Raw genomic sequence first — 23,208 nt, 5'->3', positions numbered from 1 at the left:
TGATGGACGTTAACCTGTATTGTAAAGCGCACTGCAACCCTATGGGCATCCTGGCGCTAGTTAGCTACATAGTAAAGGGTCGATATGCTATCCAAAGAATCTACTTCTACCCCACACAGAGAGGCATATTACTTCCTGGGGAATAACCAGGTCTTAACTTTCTTGCGGAACATCAGCAAGCCTTGCGTTCTCCTTATATCTAAGGGGAGGCTGTTCCAAAGGCGTGCTGCTGCCAAGCTAAAGGCTCTTCCTCCCAGGGTCACCCTTCTTGCTTTAGGTACTCTCACGCAGTTTGTGGTAGCGGAGCGGAGGTTCCTGGTGGGTTTATACCACTGAAATCTAGCCTGAAGTGGCTTGGGGCCTTGCTCATAGAGAGCTTTATACACAATGCACAAAGATTTAAAGCGGATCCTTTGGGCTACTGGTAGCCAATGTAAATCTGCCAGTGCTTGTGTTGTTGACGACCCACGCGGCCGAGAAAGAGTTAGCTTTGCTGCTGCTGCCTGGATACTTTGCAATCTAGCAATCAGATACCCCGGAGATTCCAAAAGCCGGGCATTGCAATAATTCAGGCGGCAAAGGATGGTACTCCTGACCACCGTTGCTCTGTATGGATGCAATAGGGGAAGAAATAGATTATAACTGCAAGTTTTAATATATCTGTTTGGTTGACAGACATTTTGTATACACCTAGCACAGGCATTAATCAATAATTAACACATGATTAATTCGGTGAACAACCTTTACAACGAAACTTTTACAATGCACTACCATTACAACGCGGTCATTACAACGCATTGCGCTGGGGGGCGCTCTAGGATAGGGAATACGTTTAATTTACTATCCAACACCTTCCCTAGTGTCCACGGGGACTGGAGTTGGAATAGTAAATTAAACTATTCACTATCCAGCACCCCAAAGCACTATGCGTTGTAATGGATTGCGATGTAAAAACCGCGTTGTAAAGGCAGGCGTTGTAATAGCCTGCGTTGTAACGTCATACATCCGAGTAATTCTCACATTCTAAGCACTACAAAGAGATAAACACACACTTTTGTAGTCATCTGCTGACTATCCTCAACCCTGGTCATGACCTACACTAACTAAGCCAGCCCACTAGCATCATTTAACTCCATCCATTGTGATGTGAGCTGCTATGAAACACAACACGCCATTGTGACCTTCTGAAGGAAAAACTACTTGTGCATGATTGTACAGACACCTTTACAGCCAGGCCCATTGACTTGATGCATACGGTCCATACAGGCTGGTACCAAAGTATAGACTACATCCTAAGACTTAGGTCACAATGAAAGAGCTGGCATTTGTGTCACTGATAAGCATGGGCGGATTTTGCAGATTCGCAATCCGCGAATTTGCGGATTTGCGTATTCGCGGATTGCGAAAATACGCGAAATCCGCAAATTCTCGCGGATTTGCGTATTTTTTGGGGGTGTGTGTGTTCGCACGGGTTTCTGCAAGTTCGCGAGGGTTTTGTACAATTTCGCAAATTGCGAACTTACTTGTCGGGTCGCCAGTTTTGCGAACTTGTTGTTTCTACGTGCCCAGCCTGTTGGCTAAGCTTTCTTCATCACTGCCACCCTCTGTCACCACTGGCACTCTCTTTGGTCACCCATGCCACCCTCTGGCTCACCCATGTCACCCTCTGTGTCATCACATCACCCTCTAGTTCACCAGTGTACATTATTGGGGCAAAGCAAAGCACTGCCATCCTCTGTCAACACTGGCACTCTGGTTCACCCATGCCACCCTCTGGCTGGCACACCCATGCCACTCTCAGTGTCATCACAACACCCTCTGATTGACCACTGAGTGAACAAACACCTGCTAAGTGCTTTAAGTTTTGCAAACAACAACACCTGCCCTGCCCCAACTGACATTAATGAAGGCTGGCACCTGCTTGTCTGCTCCCTTTCCTTTTTGTTGCAAATGCAATGTAAATAATTTTTTTTAACAGGATGCAATGGCATACTTGTAACTATTCTGTGACTGTCAGAGCAGGGTCACACAATAGTTGCAAGTAGGCAACCGGATTCTGGAGGGCCCCTTCAGGAAGCACTACAGGTAAATGGTTACAAATGATGAGCTCGAACTTTTGCACCTGCTCGTTCGTTTTGCTTTTGCAAAACTCGTTTTTCGGTAATTTCGCCCTATTCGCGAGGCGCGTCGTAGTGCGAACTCGCCCGTGGAAGCCGCGAACTCGTGCGAGTTACCCCAAGGTTGAGTATGGGCGCCGCCATTTTGTTTGCGTGACGTATTTCCGTTTCCGCCCGCTATGTGTAATCTCGCGCGATGAGCGCCTTCCGAATACAAGTTCGCACGAGTTCGCGAGAGAAATCGCGTGCAAACTTACTTACGCGCACGTGATCGGGCCGCCATCTTGTTTTTCATTCATTCCTATGTGTCTGGGTATGGTGTTTCTATCCTCTGTATATCTCTGCCATCCTTTGCTTGTTTTAATATTTTTTTGATCTATTTAACTTATTTTCTATCCCTCTATTTTTCTAGATCTATATTTTTGTGTTTTAGGCTACTTTTGTTTACTTTTGAACTACTTTTTAAAACTTTTATTTCCTTCTTCCCTACTCTTATTCTTTTTCATTTTGTCTCTTCTTTACTGCTAACACCTGCCCAGAACATGGTCAAGACAGCTGTCAAGCTGCACAAGACGGGCACCGCAGCCCGTGCCCGGCTCCCGTGTGGTCGCTTGAGGGCGGAAATGGTGGTGCCCCGGGAGATCTTCAGCCCTGAGGAGGTGGGCGCACTTGTTTTTTATGTGCAGCGCCGTCTCCCCAGGACCATCGCGGCAGGCGGCAGGATCGCTGCTGGTTACACCAACAGCCAGGAGCGACGGAAGCGGTGGGGGCAGGTGTGCCGGGCCCTTTTTAAGATCACGGGGGTCCAGCGCACCTACAATCAAGTCACCCACCGCTGGACCGACATCCTGGACCGAGAGCGTGACCTGCTAGACGTGCTGGGAGTGGAGGTCCCCGGGCTTGGTGAGTAGTAGTAGCAATTTTTTCATTACTCACTACTCTGTTTTTTCTCCTGCTCTATGTGACTGTGTTATATTGCAAATGTTTGCTTTAACTTTTTTACAAAGAGCAATAATGCTGCTGGTGATTACATTGATAGGAGAGGTAAATTACTATTTCAAAATCTTCTGTGCATTTCAGGTGCACTGTTCTCCTTCTCTGTGCTGGTGCCACTGCTTATTTGTTTTCTATTTTGTGTTCATTTAATTGGGCTGAGTAATGTATGAGTGTATTTTACAGAACTGCGTAATGCTAGACACAAAGGGGCAGATTTACAAGCCCCTTGTTCCACGTTTACACTGCCTTACCTGACGCACAGCGACGTAAACGTGGCGCATCCCTGCGAGTCATGTACAACGTGATGCATCTAAGGAGATGCGCCACGTGAAGGCCTGGGCCTGCGCCACAATGGGTGTGTTCCCACGCAGGGGGAGGTGGGGGGTGGGGGGTGCCGGTCAGGCAGATGTGTGCCTCGCAAAAGTGCCTGCGTGAAATCTACAAGATTTAACGCAGGCACTTCCGCGACGCTGCTATGTCAATTCTTTATGCCTGCTTGCTTGAAGCAGGCGTAAGGACTGATGCGGTATGTTGAGTATTGGGCAGCCCTGACCACTGCTATAGTTGCATCGCGCCCGCGACGCGACTCTAGAGATGCGCCCCTATTTCGTCACGAGATGCGTCACGCATCTGCCTACCCTTGCGCCAGGGTTTGCCGCATTGTAATAGCGGCGCATCTGCCGTGACGCAAGGTTAGTTTTGCGTTACGCATTTGTTCTGGTGCACATCTGGAGGTGTCCAGCTCAGAACTCGTAAGTATGCCCCTAAGTGTCAGATTAGCAATTACCTGCGCATCCCTGCAAAGTGTGCGGCACGCCAGCACCACCCATGGTGCGCCGTATTTACAATGCGGCACACCATGGTCCCAAAACGTCACCGAAGCGTTACGCATCGGTGCCGTAAAGGCGGCTCATTGATGGAGTTGCGTTGCAACGATGGCGCTGCTCCAGCAATGCTGCGTCAAGCCGTAAGTCTGCTTCATGCAGGCGCAGGGTTTCAGTGACGCATCATTGTCCTAAATGACTGATTGAAATTTTATATATTCCCCATAGCCACTTTTAGCATGCGTTCCTGCGCAGGAACGCCCTCCCTTGCGATGGAATGCTCCCTAATGGCGCAGGGTTTTAGAATGGGATGCATCTCCCATATGCGTCACGTTGTTAATATACGCCACACCATGGCGCCTCTCTTGTTGTGGCGCTGCGTCACAAAATTGACGCAAGAATGGAGCAAAAGAGCTGCAAGGGGCTTGTAAATCTGCCCCTAGAGTAGAGGCTCAGGTGCAGTCCTTCCTTTGTAGCCCTCTTTTTGGATGAAATAGTAGGTTCTTGTTCTTTCTAAATGTTTGATTTGGTTGACAAGGACAGAGGCAAGCAGCAATCATCAATGTTTTCTGTTATTTCTTTCATGTTGTACGTCAGGTCCGCCCAGGGGCAAGCGGACCGAAAAATCGGATGCAGTGGCTCCAAAGGGGGAGGATGCAGGCCAGGGCGGCGAGTGCTCCTTTGCTGGCCCCAGTAAGTTTTCATTTAAATATAGAGGACCTATTGTTGTCCAAGCATTCCTAATTTAATTGTTTCGAAATAGTGTTTAGATAGGAGCAAAATCAATAATACTACTGTTGCAGGGACAATTCTCCACAAACCGAACTATGGACACCAAAGACCAGAGTAATAATATTTCAGAGTGGCGTGTTTGGCACACTGTATAAATAAACCTGGTAGTGTCAGCAGCACAGACTCCTCCTTGCAAAAATTGCTAAACTTTTCGCTCAGTCACTCTAGTCTGGAGGACTAAAAACCACAGAGTCTATTCAAGTTTAAAAGCTTTATTAAAAGTTTAAGTAAACACATATGTTAAAATAAAGTTAGTTGGAAATGGAAAAGTGCTTGGTGCTGAGTTGATGAGTAATGAATTGGAACACATTTCTTGTGGTCGAGCCGAGCTTTCACCTGGTTTGAAGTTGATGTTCCTCTTGTCCTTAGAAGTCCAGTTTCTGTCTGTTCAGAGAAAAATAGTGTGTGTTAAAATTAAGCAAGCATTCAACAATTGTGACAAAAAAATGAAGCAAGACAACAGCTTTCCCTGGAAGGAGGGACATTTTTACTTTAGACTAGAGTAGACAGGCAATTAATTTTTCTGTTGTTTTCACATTTTTTCATTCATAGACCAAATACTAGTGGAGTGGTGTAATCTAACATTCTTAAATCTACTTTGTAGGTGGAACATCTGGTGGCGGGGCCAGCTCGGATGTGGTGGTCATCATTGACTCGGAGTCCGAGGGTCAATCTGGGGAGGAGGCGGCGCTAGAGGAGTCGGACCAAGAGCAAGAAGTACAGACTGTGAGGAAGGAGACGGTGGCGGTGGCGAGTACAGGTAAGCTGGATCATGGTACTATCTGACTCTTAGATAGGATATGATGTGTATCCAGTGGTGGCCCAGTGACAAATTACAATATGGTAATTACAGCAGGCTGGGACCGACAGACAGATAGAGGCAGAGACAGAGAGAGAGGAAGACAGAAGGAGAGAGAGAGAGGGAGGGAGCCAGAGGGAGGGTGAGGGAGGGAGACAGAGAGAGAGAGACAGCGAGGTAGAGGGAGACAAAGGGAGACAGAAAGAGGGAGACAGAGAGAGAGAGAGAGAGAGAGAGGGAGGGAAACAGACATATCGCCTGGGCCTGGTGCAGATGATACGGTTGCTGGTGTGGTTAACGGCTCAGAGGAAAAATCACTCACTTCTGCCAGATCTCTTTCATATGAAAGAGCACCAAACGAAGGATACAAGTGAGTTGTGGGAAGGGAAATGGTGATTCAAGCGCCCCCCCTTGCCCCTCCCTGCGGACGCCCATGATACTGGCCTGAATAGTTTTGTACTACCCTGGCTAGTTGCTAGTTGTACTGTGACACAACTTCCTGCTGAATCATTTTGTGTTAATCATATTCTTAAAGAGCATTGGTTACAGATTATGTCTTTCTTCATATAGTTGGCAATACTAAAACCTCCAAACCAACGAGGAGTATGCTGGCTGTACTGACCCGGCAACGGAGGCTGGAAGCAACTGTTGCCGAATATCGGCGGCTGGTGGAACTGGAGGGGGACGACACGCACTCCAGTGCATCAAATCTAACATCATCTACATCCTCCTCCGTTACCCCACGTTCTGCCGGTAAGCACAGTGCTCCAGCGAACCGGAGCCGTGCTGGAAGACGCCACCGCCGAGCAGCAAAAGCTGCACCTTGCAGTACTGTTAAGGGTCGCTTGCGCCGTGCACTCCGCAGAGTGTCCGACCTAGAGGCGGAGGTCCAGAAATGGAACAAATATCAGAATGTGGTGGATGGCCTCCGCCTAGATCAAGCCATCCTCCAGGAGAAATATGATGCCCTGGCCCTAAGGCATGATGCCCTGGAGGCCAAACTTAACAGCTTGCATCCCTAGAGTGTCCCTTGCCCCTTTTTTTGAGACTTTTGGGGGGTGGGAATTGGGAGTTGGGTTTTTTGGGGACTTTAGAAGGACTATTTATTTGTTAGGTTAGGGAGGGTCTTGCGGGAGATTATTTTGTTAGGGATATAAATATTCTTTTTCAAACTTTATCTGAGCATACCTGTTTTTTTTACTACTTTTGAGCTGGGTGGGTGGTGGTTTTGCAGTAATTTCATTTAACTGAATACTGTCATCGTGTTGGTTCACGTGCAATAGGCCAAATGTTTTCCAAAGTAAATGCCTGTCACAGAGTTTGTTAATTCAAGAGCCCTAGGACTTTGCTGCTAGTACCACTGTCACTCTCACGCCTCTCCGAATACTCCATTATACTACCTCCCATCCAAACGCTTATCTTACCTGTAATTTGTGTTTGAGGGCTGGCTCCACCTGGAATTCACAGAGTCCTAAAGCGTTCTGCAGCAGGGCCACAACTGGAGTTTCCCGGCGTGGATTTTCTGCAAATCAAAAGCAATCAACATTAGAAATGTGGCAGCGGTGCTCACACAACCCTAAAACCTAGAAGCCCCACAGACAGCACCCCTGAGACAGGCAAGCGAGCAATAATAACGCCTACACGTTCACGTGCAATAGGCCAAATGTTTTCCTAAGTAAATGCCTGTCACAGAGTTTGTTAATTCAAGAGCCCTAGGACTTTACTGCTAGTACCACTGTCACTCTCACGCCTCTCCGAATACTCCATTATACTACCTCCCATCCAAACGCTTATCTTACCTGTAATTTGTGTTTGAGGGCTGGCTCCACCTGGAATTCACAGAGTCCTAAAGCGTTCTGCAGCAGGTCCACAACTGGAGTTTCCCGGTGTGGATTTTCTGCAAATCAAAAGCAATCAACATTAGAAATGTGGCAGCGGTGCTCACACAACCCTAAAACCTAGAAGCCCCACAGACAGCACCCCTGAGACAGGCAAGCGAGCAATAATAATGCCTACACGTTCACGTGCAATAGGCCAAATGTTTTCCTAAGTAAATGCCTGTCACAGAGTTTGTTAATTCAAGAGCCCTAGGACTTTGCTGCTAGTACCACTGTCACTCTCTCGCCTCTCCGAATACTCCATTATACTACCTCCCATCCAAACGCTTATCTTACCTGTAATTTGTGTTTGAGGGCTGGCTCCACCTGGAATTCACAGTGGGGGACTCGTCAACGTTAAGTAAGTTTCTTCATTGTGCAGAATCCAGGCATCAGCATTATGGGTAATGGATAGGGTGAGTCTGGAGGAGGAGGACTCAGGATAGACGACCAGGACTGAGTTCTTGTCAACTAACTGTTGTGAACCTGAGGAATGCTGCGGCATCAAAATCAAGACAGTTCTGTTGATGGGCTTGTTGTTTTATTGGTTGATTACAGTTTTGTTGGGAATGTGATGAAGCACTTGCTAAAGAAAGACAGACACACAGGAATAAAAGTGAATAAGGAGGACTATTTACAATTAATGAATGATTGAGTCATTTTCAGAACTCGCTGTCAGGGAAGCAGAACTCGTCCTCATACTCTGCTAAATCATCAGTCGGGGTTACTTCTGGTAACTGAGGAGAACTTTCCTCAGGTAGGGCGGTGTCCTCTTCTTCCTGCGTGCATTCTCGTACTCTGTAATCTGGTGGTATGAAGTGCTGGTTCATCTTTATCAAGGTGAGCCGCTCCACATTTGCGGGCAAGAGGCGGGACCTTTTGGAAGTCACAATGCCACCAGCAGAACTAAAAACACGTTCTGAGGACACGCTTGCGAGTGGGCAAGACAAGTAATTGATAGCCAGGTTGGTGAGCTCTCGCCATATTTTTCTTTTCCCATGCCAATACGCCAATGGATCCTCAGTAATATTGACCTCTGTTGAGTCATCCAGATAGGCCTGCACCATTGAAAGAATGTCCTCCCGGATTCCTGTACTTTGCACTTCTGTGTCCTTTCTAGGACCAGGAAACCCTAGCTGAGTTAGCCAACTCGCTTCAGACATATCGCATGCGCCTGGTGCAGATGATACGGTTGCTGGTGTGGTTAACGGCTCAGAGGGAAAGTCACTCACTTCTGCCACAGGCACAGATGCAGAAGGGCTTTTTTGGGACGCCTGATGGCCTGCTGATTCACTAGTAGTACTGTCTTCTCCTACAGTTTTCTTCCGCTCTCTTTCAAAACGAATGGCTGACTGAGCTAGCCAACCTTTGTACTCTGTAACATCCGATGTTTCAAAAGGAATTATTACTTTGCCAAACAATGGCTTTTTGTAACGTGGATCCAGAATAGTAGCACAAATGTAGTGCTGTTGTTTCTTGATATTTACAAGCCGTTCATTGCTAACTAGGCGTTGTAATAATCTCTGCGCCAACTCATGTGCTTCGTTCTTTCCAACGTCTTTTAATTCTGAAGACACCACCTTGACTTGGTGCTCGAGCTTCAGCAACAGTGGGATAGCTTTGCTCAAAGAACAGTCCTCCCTGCTGACGTCACGCGTGAAGACCTCAAAAGGCCGAAGCATGTCTGTCAGGCTTTTAACTAGCTGCCATTGCTCCACCGCTAGCATCATTTCTGTCGTATCACCACCCAGGTTGTAGAAATACTCATGGACTACTGGAAACAGCTCATGCAGACGCTCAAGCATGTAGAAGGTTGAGTTCCAACGTGTTGCCACCTCCTGGATAAGTGCTTTCACTGGCATTCTACGTTCATTTTGCTTGCGCCTCAGCTCCTTCCGGGCCTTAAAAGAATGGTTGAAATGTGTGCATATTCTTCTGCAGATGGTCAGTGTTTTGTCGACTGCAAGTTCTTTTTTCAAAAAATTTTGCACAACAAGGTTGATACAGTGCGCCAAACACGGCACTCTGAAATAGAAACCGTCCGCCATGGCCTTAACTACATTACTGCCATTATCTGTAGAAACATAACCAACCTTGCAATGTCTTGGGCGCAGCCATTGCAAGACCTTTTTGTTAAAGTCAGCCAAAATGTTGACTGCAGTATGACTTTTCTCCATGCCAAACATGGCTAATGTTGCATGTTTACGAGCACCCTTAAAAATCTCGATCAAGTCACCACCTGCATTTATCTGTTTTATAACCCCTGAAAAAGAGACCCAGTGTGCAGTGATGCACATGTAATCAAGGGCTTGGCAACTGGTCCACATGTCTGTTGTCAGGTGTATAGTGTGAACAGCACTCTTCTGCAAAGCTGCCCCCACCAACTCAAGCACCTCTTTGTGTAGTGCTGGAACAGCAACCCTGGCAAAATAGTACCGGCTAGGAACCTTCCATTTAGGGGCCAATGTTGCCAAGAGTTCAAGGAAACCCACACCTTCGACAAACGAAAAAGGGAGAAGGTCCACCGCTAGCATTTTTGCCAGCTTAGTGTTATAGAGGCGTACAGTTGGGTGGTTGCGTTGAAATTGCGCATCTGAGGAGAACATGGCTGAAATGGTGCGCTGGACAAATTTACGGGATGATGCTGATGCCTTCTTCGACCCACTTCTGATCAGTGTTGACATTTTCCGCATTGGTGTGTCTCCCAGACTCTCAGTGTGCCTGCTATGTGTTACGGAGGGTGTGGTGCTGCCAGGGGTACTGGGTGCAACCGGACACATGTCTGACGCTTCTTCTACCTCCCCATCATCTTCAGATGAAACACCTACTATGGGTATATTTTGGCCACTTGCCCTTTGGGATCGCTTTCCCTTGACGTTTGCTAGGTGCGGAAACCATTCGACAGCGTGCTTTCTTTCAAGATGACCTATCTGGCCTCCGGTTCCATAGTTGGTACCAGTCTTACCACGGCTAACGCTAGTCTTACAAATGCAACAAACGGTGATGTTATCATATTTTTCATGGACACTAAAAAAGTTCCAAACTGGGGACTGGAAAATTCTGGTTTTGCCGCACGAGGTGATACTGCTGCCAATGCCAGATGAAGCAGTGATGGATGAGCCTTGCAGACATCTACTGGGTTGTGCAATTATTGCAGCAACCTTACTTGAGGGAGTCGAGCTGGATGGAGTCCCCCTCTGGGGAGAAAATATGGGAGCTGTAGGTTTTGTTGAACTTGTGGTACTACTTGACTGCGTTGGTGGTGCTACCAGTGGCACGTCGCCAGGGTCACGCTCAGCATGACGTCGGGATAGGGTGTAAATGTCTGTCTGCTGCATGGCCGGTGTGGCTGGACTGACATGTGTGATGACTAGGTCATTGCTGTCATCCTCTTCAACAACATCAGAATGCACCACTTCATCAAGTCGGACGTTCGGATCCATAAGTATGAGCTTTCCGGGGCCCTTCCTTTTAACATGTGATACCTTTCGCAGCTCATGGTGTGCCTCCCTCTCAGACGTCAGAGATGGTTGCCAATCTAGATCCAGATCATCATCTGATGGAGCGGGGCTTGAAGAGGAACTTCTACACACCCTCCTTGATCTTTTCCTTGCTGGGGAGCTGGGAGAAAATGAATCATCAGGAGGAGTGGCTTCGTCTTCCTGACATGATACCCCGGCTCCAAAGTCAATTTCCTCCTGTGCCCCTACTTCTGGAAGAACAACCATTGTGGGCACTTGCACCGCTCCATGCGCCGCTACATGGGCATCTTAACTGACCTCTACTTGCAAGTCTCCATGGACCTCTCCTTGTCGGCCTTCTCCTTGTCGGCCTTCTCCTTCTCGGCCTTCTCCTTCTCGGCCAGCTCCTTCTCGGCCTTCTCCTTCTCGGCCTTCTCCTTCTCGGAAAGCTCCTTCTCGGACAGCTCCTTCTCGGACAGCTCCTTCTCGGACAGCTCCTTCTCGGACAGCTCCTTCTCGGACAGCTCCTTCTTGGACAGCTCCTTGCGCATGTACTTCTGCTTGTACTAGTAGCCCATGCAATTGTTGTTGCGGCTTTGGTTGTTGAATAGTACTTGTGAGATGAGTTACAACCTGTGTTGATGGTGTGCTGCTACTTTCTTGCGATGAACCAACATCACTGGTCGTTGGTGATTCAACAACTAAACAGGCTACCTGTGCAGCACTCATGGTGGGCCTTTGTTTTTTTTGTTGTTGTTGCCCAAAAAATTTATTGGTTGAGCCACCAGTCTCCTTGGTAAGTGGTGCCACTTGCTTCTTCTTCTCCTTAGTAGAGACATCTTTATTGCAAGAGGACCTACGGGCACCTCTTTTTGGAGCCATCTTCTTCAGATGTCGGAACAACAGGCCGCAGCAGCACTTCTTCCTGGCACTGATGCTCAACGATGATGCGGAGTTTTGTGCACCTAAACGCAAACGAAGACAGAGGAACATCAGTAAATATAAATGTTGCATATGTAGCGCTTGAATAAACAGTTTGCAAGTAGGCATTTATGAATACACACGTGCACACCACACAATATGGAAATTTCAAAATTAGGATTTGCTAAATTTTTGGGAAACAGGAATTTAACATTGATCCAAGAGAGCACACACACAGAGGGTTGTACTTTCATGTACCCCTGACTCCGCCTGGGCACAATGGGTGAAAGCAAGGCACAATGGGTGCAGGCCTATGTCTCAAAGCTCACTGCCTGCCTTCAAAATGGCCGCTTGACCCCCCCATCCACATGGCCAGGACCATGCCTCAAAATGGCCACCACCAACATAGCCAGCACCCAACCCCTACTCCAAAAAGTCAAAAAACACAACACAAATCAAATCACCACAATCCAATGCCATCCATCCATTTTCAGAAGGCTTATGCTGCCTGCTGGTGGTTTTCCGGTGCAAAATTGCAATTTTTACAATTTCGCGAGTGCGAGATTGTTGCTTCACGGTGCGAACGTGGCAAAAACCCGCAAAAACCGCGAACAGACCGATTCTGGGTCCCCCTGGGCATAATGGATGACATCAGAGCACAGTGGGTGCAGGCCTATGGCACAAAGCACACAAACTGGCTTACAAATGGCCCCTAGACCCCCACCCACACGGGACCAGACAATAAAATGGCCCCCACCCACATAGCAAGCCCCCAACACCACCCCAAAAAGTCCTAAAACACACAAAAATCAGCACAATCCAATGCCATCCATGCCCTGGCCAGAATCATGTTAAAAAAAAATTCAACAAAACAGTTGTATCATGCATGCACCCATAAATAAGCCTGGTGGTTTTCAATTCATGTGCAGCAGAATTGTAATTTTTACAATTTCGCGAGTGCGAGATTGTTGCTGCGCGGGACACGAGCAGTGCGAACACAAGCAAAAACATCCTCAGCTCGCGAACTTGCAGATTTTCCCCCCAAAAAGTCGGAAAAAAAAGCAACACACACAAAAATCACCACAAACAAACAACATCAACTTACTTCTTTGTGAAATCAAATTTCGAATCCAAAAGTAATCCAAAAGGCCTCAAATCCAAATATCCAGCAGCAACCACAAAAAGTAATCCTTCCCAGTCAAGATCGAAATCAAAGTGGCCAGGAAATGGAGGAGCTTGCTGGACAGGAACAGGAAGTTGGAGACTGGGGCACTTCCTTCACCCCACCCCTATGGGAGGAGCTTGCTGGACAGGAACAGGAAGTTGGAGACTGGGCCACTTCCTTTACTAATTTTTGTACTTTCGCTAGTGCGAGATTGTTCCTGCCCGCGCCGCGGACCGCGAGCAGCGCGAGCAGTGCGAACACAAACAAAAAATCCGCTTCGCGCGGATTTTGCGTATTCTCGCCGCATTTGCGAGAGTTCGCGGATTGCGGATTCTCCGAAAATACGAAAAATCCGCGAGCGTAACGGATTTTACGCCCATGCTTAGTCACTGAGATGTTCTGCTCTGGAGATATGTAGACATGTCAACTACTTAATGGGATATCATACTCCCTCTGATTGAGTTTGTGTGGTATGTACTACCGTCACAGGACACACCTTTTGCCATATGTGGCACTTTTACAGGGGTGACATTCAACATACAATTGTATGTCTTGTTTGATTGGTTGAATGTAACAAAGCTTGTGATTTACATATCAAAATCAGTTCAGAAGTAACCAACTATATGCTCGGTTAATGTGTCACATGTGCAATTGGCCGGTAGAGTGCAAGCATGACTTATGGAAAAGTGACAACAGACCTGTGAGAGTAAGGGGGCCTGTCAGTAAATGATACACATTGACAATGTGGGTCAATGGAAAGAAGTATCAGGTCTGGGGGTTACCTCAGTCACCATTCCAAATGTAGTCAATGTAAAAGCAATCAGGGCTAATATTGGTGCATAAAACTCATTTTGGGAATATCCAAGCATCTGCAGGTCTACAGGGAGATTACTGTGTGCATCAGTTGTATTGCCACAGTTGCTCTTCTCCAGCCTAGGCCATGGCCCATAATGGGCACAACTCATTGTCAGGCCTTGCTCTCTGCAGGCTGAGCATACTGATCCCACATGAACATCACATTTCCGCCAATTCACTACATAAAAGTACAAAGTACATCTTGTGGCCATCCAATATGTGACCTCAAGGTCGTGTGGCACTCAGAAGGGGTGTGTGAGGTATAGCTAACCCCTATATATTAGTTTAGAGAGCCCTGGTGTGGGCTGAGTGATATGTTGGACTATTCACATAGCTAACATCATCCTCAACTGCTTCTTACAGTATACAAACACAGCTCATGCTGTAAAGCCTCTACATTTCTTTGCACATGTACCATGTTCTGAATAGCTAACATCAGAGGCATAATGAAATGTGTACATGCATAGATATGTGCATACAACACAAGTAGAATATAGGGCTTATCATACATCACAGTGGTTCTGTTAAATAGACAAAAGTACAGTGCTCTACAATCCTTGACATGATTGGCCTATGTAGGGACCACAAAATCTTACAACAGTAATCTGAATTCACTCTGGTACTCAGAGGCACATTGTAGCCTGTGGGAATGGAAAAGATGAAGTTGAACAGAGTAAAATATGTATGTGAGCTAGTTACCTGTTCCTCTTGTGAGCCACAGAGCTGGCCATATAAGGGCAGGACCTCTTCTACCAGTTTCTACAGCTCTTCCGGAGAGAAAGCAGGGGCCCTCTCACCTGCTTGGCCTGGCATGATTGATCCCAGAAGCGGCAAATGGCAGCTAAAGTGGTGGAGGTATTGATAGCAGTAGTGTAAGGAGGCAAGTGAGGTTTTTTCAAACCAGGGCGTACATGTACGCCACATATGCGGTCAACAGCATAGACAAAAAGCCATTGGGCTGTGACTGTCACAATCACCAACGTTAGCCTATGGTGGTGTCCGCCTTGAAAAAAATACGCTCACTGTGCGGTCGACTTCCGCCGGTGATAGTAGATTCTGATTGTCCTATATGCGAGGTCAGGCATCTGTCATTTTAGCGGTTGGAACCCCAGTACTGGAGATTGTTATGTGCGTCACCACCACTGTGTTGTAATATGTTTACAGATGTATTACTCCATTGCTCTGTAATTTCCTTTACACAAATATCAGTATAGTGTATTACTGTGAATAAACGCTATATTACCACGGTGCACTGTATACCACCAGTGATGGTATCGTGTGAGAAAAATTCAAAGTTGACAATATGAAGGTGCTCATGATAAATGTTTGAAAGTATAATGTGCGCATTTCTGTTACAGACACACATGAAGACCACAATGGGGATTATAGGTGGATTTTGGACAGTAGAAAATTATTATGTGAATTATGTGTAATGCTTTCTAAAGCAGTTATATTTTGTCACATTACTTTTGGCTTACTCTTCATATATGTTATGGTGGACACTGTGTCCGATGTTCAAAATTGTTTTCACTCCACACATAGGTACCCTGGGAGAGGGAGGAGACGACAGCCTCCAGTGTACTGCTCATTTCCAGACCTTCAGACCATGGTAGAAAGGGATGTCATCAAGAAGTTTCGTTTGAATAGGCAAACAATACAGGCTTTATGTCATCAGTTGGAGCCTGATCTCCTTCCTCAAAACACTAATCCCATTTGAATCCCATCCATTGTGAGATTTACGTCAGTATTGCATTTTCTGGCCACAGCTTCCTTTCAATACACTGTGGCTATATCTGGTGGTATGTCACAACCAATGTTCAGAGGTGTTACACAAGACGTGCTTTCAGCAATGATGAGACACATTGACGGCTACATCCAGTTCACCAAATGTGAGGATTTAGTGAATGTGAGGGTTGACTTCTATGGATTTGGTTGCATCTCAAGTGTGGTTGGAACCCTTAATGGCACCCATATTGCCATGGTGTCACCGCAAGTCACAGTACAAGATTTCTGTAACAGGAAGCACTTCCCTTCTATCAACATGCAGGTTGTCTGCTTATCAGATTTGTACATCTCAAATGTCTGGACCCGGTTCCCAAGATTATCCCTTGATTCCTTCATACTACAGAACAGTACTATAGTCCAGATGATTTCACAACTACTACAACCAGAGAGGGCCTGGCTTGTTGGTAAGTTTGATCTGGCCTAATTTTGTGTGGGTGATGGCAGGTAGTATGATCAAAAAGTGCATTCATTATTGTTGAACTTATGTCTGTCTTCCATCTAGGAGACTTAGCGTATCCCAATCATCCATAGTTGTTGGCACCGCTGAGGAATCCAATAACCCCATGGGAAGTCTGCTTCAATGATGTCCATGGAATAATACGATGTCAACTGAAGCGGGCTTTTGGGCTCCTGAAGGTCAGATTCAGACGTCTGGACAAGACTGGGGGAGCCCTCCTCAACTCACCCAGAAAGATGTATCAAATCATCATGGCTTGCTGTATGCTCCACAACATTGCCATGAGACGTAACAACCTTTATATCGCACAGATTAGAGACCAGGAAGTGCCACTGGGTGAGGATCCTGAAATGCCAAATGATAATGATAGTGGTGAAAAGGAAAGAGCTGACTTGCATCAAGATCTTATTGACAACTTCTTCTCTCGATCTTGTGATCCGTCATGACTTTGCCTATTAAAGCAACTCTTCCTGTGATGATTTGAGGAGTATATTTAGGAAAGTATTAGGAAGCTCTGCCAATTTCTGGTGAAAGTTGTTTGTGGAGAAAAGTTTTGACACATTATCATTTTATTAGTGTTGCTTTGTTTAGCTTACATTTTTAGCATGGACTGTGTTCTCCAGAAGTTGATATTTGTGAATTGTGTCATTTGTATGGATTCAGAGCTAATCTCTTTGTTTTGGTCTGTTTTAGGTACCTTCACCATGGCATCTTCATTTGGACATTTCAGCGGCGTGACATTTCCAGGTATATGATGCTGTTTGGACGTACCAAAGTGGACAGAGAATGTCTGTCACAGACTTTGGGTGTTAAAAACCTGTACCAAGACAACTTCACAGCAATAGGATGGAAGTTAAGAGGAATCCATTGGACTTGTTCCTTGTTGTGCGGTGGTCCTAATGCAATATGTGTGCCATCATGTGCTCGAACAAAAGGTAGATGGTGGTGGAAAAGCCCTGCATAGGGTTGTGTTGATGTCCTGCAGCACCCCAATAAGCAGGACCATGTTGGTGTTGTTGGTGGCCAGCTCCTGGTGTACGTCCCTCAGCAGCTGCTTCATCTCTCAGATTGTCATCAATACCTGGCAAATCACGTCTTGGGAGTCCTAATAGACTTCCAAGACTTGGTCGATGGTGGCTTGGGTGTGAGTGGCCCCAGTGGCTGCACTCAGTGAGCCTACAGTACCCCTCCCACGACCCCTACCCCCACAGGCCTGTGCCCTCGGTCCAGGGTGTCCTCTCCCACTGGGTCCTAGTTCGTCTGTGACTGGGCAGGTGATTCTCACCTCAGAATTTAGGCACAGGATGGCTGTGACTGTGCTAGGTACACAGGTTGGGTGGACTGAGGTTAGCTGAGGTTTTGCGGGGGAGTGGGAGGTATTGGTGTGGGCACAGTGAGACTCACTGTTGCTGTCTGCCCAGATGTGCCAGGACAGTCATCAACGTCCACATGTCCAGGAGTGTTGTCATCACTGAGAGCTTCACTCGGGGTGGAGTGGGTGTCTGTTTGGTTGCCAAGCTTTGCCCAGGTACTGTGCCAGATTGACCTGTTATGAAACAGAGAACATTGTTATTGATGGCAGTGGGGTAGCTACATTCATATGTTTTGTGCTACAGTAGTAGAGACCTATGAAAAACAACAAAGGTAGAGATTACTATTTAAATATATTTTCATGGTATTGAACCTGTTAATAAGACATTTGGAGACATTCAATACATGTGCTAGAAACGAGCTGCTCATTAGATGTGCAGATATGTTGCATTTTGGATTAAAGAATTAACATGGCATATCACAAACATTTATGGCAACACAGTGGAGAAGTACTTGTTTTTTACCATTCCAAGGCCTAGTTGTGTACAATACATGTGAATATACAGCTTAGCTCTATATTTAGCATCAGTCACAATGTGGGTAGTGCAAAGTATATGGGTCACCTGCCACTTCGGATTAGCTATCTTAGTTTAATGCCTTACAAATATTTGAGGTACACACTTGGTATGGTGTCACTCATGCCACCAATAGTTTCAGTTGAGGAGACCTAGAGAACATCAAGCTAACTAGGCAGCATGTCTCTGAGTAGAGCATTGTATGCAGATTGCTCAGTCCATGAGAAATGAACATCAGTTGTAACATGTCAGACTAGTGAAAGTAGGCAAATTTGCTATTGCATCTTGTTTTCTGTTACAGAAACAGGGCCTCATGGTAGTTGTAGTTATTTCAATATCATCTTCAAAACCCTTGACAAATGGTTTACTCCATGAGTAGGGAACATCAGTTGTAACATGTCAGACAAGGGAAAATGGGCAAATTCACTATGGCTTCTTGTTTTCTGTTACAAAAACAGGGGCTCATGGTAGTTGTAGTCATTTCAATCGCTGCTTCCCAACACTTGACAGATGGTTTACTCCATAAGAAGTGAACATCAGTTGTAACGCGTCTGGTGAGTGAAAATTGCAAAATTCGCTATTGCATCCTGTTTTCTATTACAAAAACACGGCCTCGTGGTAGTTGTAGTCATTTCACTATCAACTTTCCAACACTTGACAAATGGGTAGTGTTACATACCTGTTGTCAAAATGCAGTTGGGCTGAACCATAAATTTACATATTGACACATTTTATGGGTCCTGGGATGATGATTTAATAGTAATACACTCACAGACAGCATTCCAAAATGTGGCATGTAATGGAGATTGATACATGTGATCTTATATGCAACACACATTGACACTGACAATTGAACATCTCTGTTACTTTGAGTATTCCATGTTAAGAAAGTAGATAGACAACACACTAGGATAGGATGAGTTGAGAGCATGTGGGACATTCAAGTGTTGGGATAGTTAGTGAGGTGCAACTTACCAGACTCCATTCCCCCAGTTATTCCTGTCAAGCCCTCAGAATGCAGAATGGCCATGACCTTCTCCTCCCAGGGATATAGATGTTGCGGAGAGGACCAACACCAGTCTTCTCGTCCTCCAGGTGTTGCTTAGAGGCCAGGGAATACACCTTTCTCCTCAGGTTGTTCCACCTCGTCCTTATTTCTTCCTTTGTGCTCAAGGTGGTACCTTCAGCATTCACTCTGTCAACAACCCTGTCCCACATTTCTCTTTTCCTACTGAGACGAGTATATTGGACTTGGCCTCCAAACGGTGGTGTCTCTACTCTTATAATTTCTTCCACCATGACTGATAAATCAGCCTCTGAAAAACATGGATTTGTTTGATGTAACATAACTCTACATTAAAATGAGTGCCAATGATTAAAAAAAACACCAAGGGTTAATTGAAAAATAAAACAAAAGTGTGTGGAGAGTGTTAAATGGGATAGAAAAAAAGAGCTGCCTTATCTCAACAAAAAAGTGTGGTCTCTGTCGTGCTGTGCTGCAGTGGAGAGGCAAAGAATCATGGTTTGGGATGGGGTGTGTTTTATAGTGTGATTTGAAGGTCTGTCTGTCCACTTGGCCAATGGATATGTGCTGTAATGTTTTTGTATCCATCCAATTGACACTGTTCTGGTGTTTTGCTGAGAGCACACTGCAACTGCCTACCGCTTTCGAGAAACTGTTGCAAGGAGACCACCAGTACAACTGTGTTTTCATAATTGGCTTGGCAGGAAGCCGCGACCCTGACTGCGATGGACTCCGTATCGCTAACATTGCGGTCTGCCGCGGCCCAGGAGGGACACACACCATCAATGGTGATCAGCTATTCAGACTGCATGCATCGTAATACGGCGGGCGGAAGATAGCCGGCTCAGCTGTTATCTTGGGACTGACGCCGCCGCAGTATGGCTGTGAGGCCTCCAAACTCGTTATCAGGCACTTAATCTAGCTATCGAGTAGACTTCAGAAGTTAACTTCTGATATCGCATCTAATGTACCTGTTGGCACTCTTTGTATCTCCCACTCTCTGGGCCTGATTCTCAAAGATAAATTCACGCATCTAGATTGTAAATCTACTCCTGTGCCTAGGTGTAAATCTAAACTTTTTCCTATTTACCATTTCCAAGTGTAAATTGACACATAAATGTAGAATTACATGTCTCCACTCTGTGGTGAAGCCTCCTACAACAGTATTTAGGAGTGTAGTAACTTTTAATTTATAAGTGGCGATCACTGCCTCTGTGGTGATGGGCTCCCTATAGGAAAGTATGGGAACAATATTAAAGTTTAATATTTTATAAAACTATAAAAATATTTTAATTATTATAAAAAGTAAAATAATCTAAAATATTTAGTATAAACCTAGAACTATTAAAAGAAAATATTACAGCACATTAACTCATTAAGTTAAAGTGTATTAATTAATGTCAATATATTGCTTAATTTATACAAGATATTTCAGAAATAATATATATTTTTTCACAAATATTTATACAATCTTGTAAAAAGTTTTAGTAGAGTGCCCGCTGGGTTGTAGGTGACTTTATTTTGTTCTTTGCTCTGTATTCTGTCAATAAAAACAGATGTAATACTAAAAGTTTTAGTAGAATTACTTAAAATAATTTTTGCCAAGCATTTAAAAGCTTAATGTAATTTTATTTTTTAAATTAAATGTATTATTATATTGTAAAATAAAAAGAATGATCTAATAATTATATATCTTTTTTTACAAATATAATATTTATATGCATTTTAAAATTCGAAATATTTGTATTTATTTAATTCACCCCTGACTCCATTTTTTTCTATGGAAGTGTGTTGAAGTACCCGCGAGTGGCCATATGTGGTGCTTAGCTTACTTCAAAGCTAGGCTGTAGTACATTTCAGACTGTTTTGTCACTTTTAAGGTCATAGTAAATTTAGAAGTGTAGTTTATGAGTAGGAATACTATTTTGATGAATGTTTGTAGTAGCCTCTCCCTACTTTTCCCTAAACGACTCCCACTTTGCAACAAGTATTTTCCATATTCCAACCTTTCCACGTCCCATATTTACCACTAAAACGGCTTGTGGCAATCTCTGCCACCATGGCAGAATCTTGGCACCAAAAAAATGGGAGAAGTGGAAGTTAATGAATAACATATTGTAGTATGTGAAGCAATTCTACTATTGTACTACTTCACATACTACAAAATGCAGCTTGTGAACAGGCTCGTCTAAATTGAAATGAAACACAATGTTTATTTTGGGTTGTAATGCAATTAAAGTTAATAGGGTATCTGTGAACACCACTACGAGTTGCTGTATGTTGTTTGCTTTATAAAGCTACTTTCAGTGGTATACAAAAACTTTCTGTGGTTTTGCTTAAATTCAATATATTAGGTTGAGCGCTGCAATATGAATTGCATTTGTTAATGTCTTATAGTTTTCCTATACCCTTGGTAATCCTCTATTATCAATGTCTTCATTACATACTTGTTTACCAATAATAAGTCAGTGCCAACACATTAACACTGAGGCCCTCATTACGATGGTGGGCGGACCACCACAAACAGGCCATCGGTTGCAGTCCGCACACCATCCAAGGCACCGGTCGGACCGCTGCTTTACAATGCAGCCGGTCGGATCGCAGAGGTCGGGGGTAGGACAGACGCCTCTGACAGGATGAAAGATCCTGTCGGGATGGTGGTTGGAGTTCTAACCCTACAAATGAGGCGGGTCTGTTCAGGCACCACCGTATGGATTGGGATATCCCTTTCCGACTGCCTGTTCATGGCTGTCTGAGCACCATGAAGAGGCAGACGGAAAGGGACTTTGGGGGCCCCAAGCAGGGCCCATATCACCTGTAGGCCATTGTTAAGTGGCCCTAGGGGCACATGTATTGCCCCCACATATCCATGCACGGTGTGACAGGCAACACATGGTGACTGGCACACGGTGCATGGATGTGCACAAAGTGCTTTTTCCTACTGCGCCTTGTTATGCGGACCTTTTCCTGGGCCGAAGCACAAGCCGCAGAGCACTTTACGACCACCTGCATGGTTGTCCTATCATAATAGAGCAGGTCGACTGCCGACTCATTGTCAGCCGGTCACCTGCCGGATACGATGTCGGTCGGCGGTTCAGTCGCCAACCATCATAATTCGGGCCTGAGTTCTGTTATGAAATCATTGCATTATCAAGTACTCAAGTTCTTAATAAAAGTAGAAAACGTCATATATAAACAATATAGGTTAAGGTAGTAGAATTCATGAACCTAATGGTTAACGCCTTGTGGAAAACAACAAAAAGTAATTTTATATCCTTTGCAAGTGTGACAGGAGAGTACTTCTTTCATTTCAATGATGTCTTTCATTAACTTTTCCAGATAACAGGTTCCCACGATATTAACTTCCAAAGGCAAATCCCACCTGTAGCAATCATGTATCACAATTGCCTAGCAACGATACTATGGATCATGATGATCTCCTAATCTAAGCATTCAAGATGGCCGACAATATTGGCAAGTTTTGGGAGTGTAGTCCTTCTTGCCTCTACTCAGATGTTTAACATAGTGCGTTCCTCGGAGATGTGTAACGTATGTCCAGACAACGCCCTCACTCTGCTTAACTCTATAACCACTTCTTTTCCTGAACACATGCATGTTCAGGGGCTTCAGAGTAGCACATCGTGCGGGCAAAGCACATAGAGGGAAGCAGGCCCCGCGAGCATCCTGACATCCCTTAAGTAGAGGTGGAAGAATATACTTAAACAGCCAATATCATTAGACGAGATGAAGACTCAGCCTAGCCAAGATGTGATTGAAAAGGTTTCAAGCCAATTACTGAAATATATATGCTGATTATAGAAATCCAGTGCTTTAAGAGGGCAGACACAAAGCCCTCTCTGTATATTATTAGCAATAGGTCTGTATGTCTGGCTGCACTGTGCAACCTAGACCTAAAATAGACCAAAAGTTTAATTGCCAATTGGGAGTGGTGACAGGGTTATAGTCCTGAACACTGACTTCAACAAAATCGACCTACAGTAATATTGAGGTCAAATATTGCCGATCTAAATATTGCGAGCCCAATACTTTCAATTAAAAATAAGAAATATTGATTCTAAAATACTTTCCCACAAAAATCTTAAACATTTACACATATCTGCTACCAAATATATATCACAATAATAGTGACTTTTAAAATTTACATTAGGATTCAGGAAATATCAAAATTGAAAATATATTGTAAAAATAGCATTTAAAAATATTAAATGCATTTAATTTATATTCATTT

This window comes from Lissotriton helveticus, chromosome 1_1 (assembly GCF_964261635.1).
Source record: "Lissotriton helveticus chromosome 1_1, aLisHel1.1, whole genome shotgun sequence".
Lineage (NCBI taxonomy): Eukaryota > Metazoa > Chordata > Amphibia > Caudata > Salamandridae > Lissotriton > Lissotriton helveticus.
Note: the sequence above shows the minus strand (reverse complement) of the source record.